This window comes from Triturus cristatus, chromosome 11 (assembly GCF_964204655.1).
Source record: "Triturus cristatus chromosome 11, aTriCri1.1, whole genome shotgun sequence".
Taxonomy (NCBI): domain Eukaryota; kingdom Metazoa; phylum Chordata; class Amphibia; order Caudata; family Salamandridae; genus Triturus; species Triturus cristatus.
Window position 1 is genome coordinate 364391392 of NC_140594.1, and position 1801 is coordinate 364393192.

A 1801-nucleotide genomic window follows, 5' to 3' on the forward strand; every position below is an offset into this window, starting at 1 on the left:
TATGTGTTTTGGTAAAATGCAAGGGATAGTGTTGTTTGTCTAGAATCACACAGTGAGTCTGTGTGCATTTAGGAATCATTTTGAGAGAAACATTTTGGTACTAATGTGTAGTAGAATATTTTGTGCAATGGGTGCAGTCACCTTACATCTTGTAGACTAGTAAATGTATTTTTGTAAAATGCAAGGGATAGTGTTGCTTGTCTAGAATCACACTGTGAGTCTGTGTGCATTTGCGCAACCATTGTGAGAGAAGCATTTGGTTACATTGGATTTTTGCTGAGAGATAACTGTTTTAAAATCGGTCATGTTGTCAAGGTTTAGTAGTATTAGAAGCCAGTCACAAAATGAGTCAGGCTTTCATAGTAGTGTGCAGTATTGAAATATGTAGAATCTCTGCAGTCACTTCACCCCTTCCACACTAGTGAATGTGTTTTGGTAAAGTACAAGGAATAGCGTTGTTTGTCTAGAATCACACTGTGAGTCTGTATGCATTTGGGAACCAATGTGAGAGAAGCATTTGGGTGTTTCATGTTTTTGCAGATACATAAGTGCTTAAAAACCTATCCTATTATTACATTTTGGGAGAAATAGAAACCATTTATTGTTTGTGTTTGTAAAATGAGTCAGGCTTATACACTAAGGAGCAGTAGTAAAATATGTGGAATGTGTGCAGTCACATTACCTCTTCAAGAATAGTAAATGTGTTTTTGTAAAATCCAAGGGATACTGTTTGTTTACTAGAATCACACTGTAAGTCTGTGTACATTTAAAAACTGTACTGAGAGAAGGATTTGGGTATTTCATGTGTTTGCAGACACATAACTGCTTAAAAACCTATCCTGTTCTCATACTTTGGTAGAATTAGAAGCCAGTCATTGGTTAGGTATTTGTAAAAAGAGTCCGGGTTCTACAATTATGTGCAGTAGTGCAATATGTGGATTGTGTGTACTCCGTTTACCAGTTCCGGACAAGAAAATGTGATTTGGTAATATCAATAGTTTGTTGTCTAGAATCACACTGAGAGTCTGTATGCATTTAGGAACCATTTAGAGAGAAGGTTTTGGGTACTTTATTTCTTTGCATATACATAACTGCTTAAAAAACTCTAATCGTTTAGTCAGTACCCAAGTACTCATACACTGATCCAGGCCTTAGCACATGGATTGATTCAAACGCCTATCCACTATGCATGCAGGCCTCTAACCACCTACACACTTGTCTTTCACACCTTCAATACCCCAGTCAGTATTCATACAGTTCCCGCAAACACCGTCACTCCCCTTGCACTCCTTCAGTGATTCATTCAGCACCATGTAGTAAACCATTCACTGCGCCAAAACCCAAACACTTATAAATTCACCCAGGCACTCTCATTGCAATACTCTAAACATTCAGTCAGTACCCAAGTAGTAATGGAGTGAGGCAGGCCTTAGCACATGGATTGATTCAAACGCCTATCCACTATGCATGCAGGCCTCTCACCACCTACACAATTGTCTTTCACAACTTCAATTGCCTAGTCAGTATCCATATACTCCAATAAACACCCTGTCACTCCCCTTGCACACCTTCAGTGCCTCATTCAGCACCTTCTACTAATCTATTCACTGCGCCAAAACCCAAAAACTTAAAAGATTCACCCAGGCACTCTCCTTGCAGTACTCTAATGATTCAGTCATTACCCAGGTACTCATGCAGTGAACCAGGCCTTAGCACATGGACTGCTTCAAACGTCTATCCACTATGCATGCCGGCCTCTAACCACCTACACACTTGTCTTTCACACCTTCAATACCCCAGT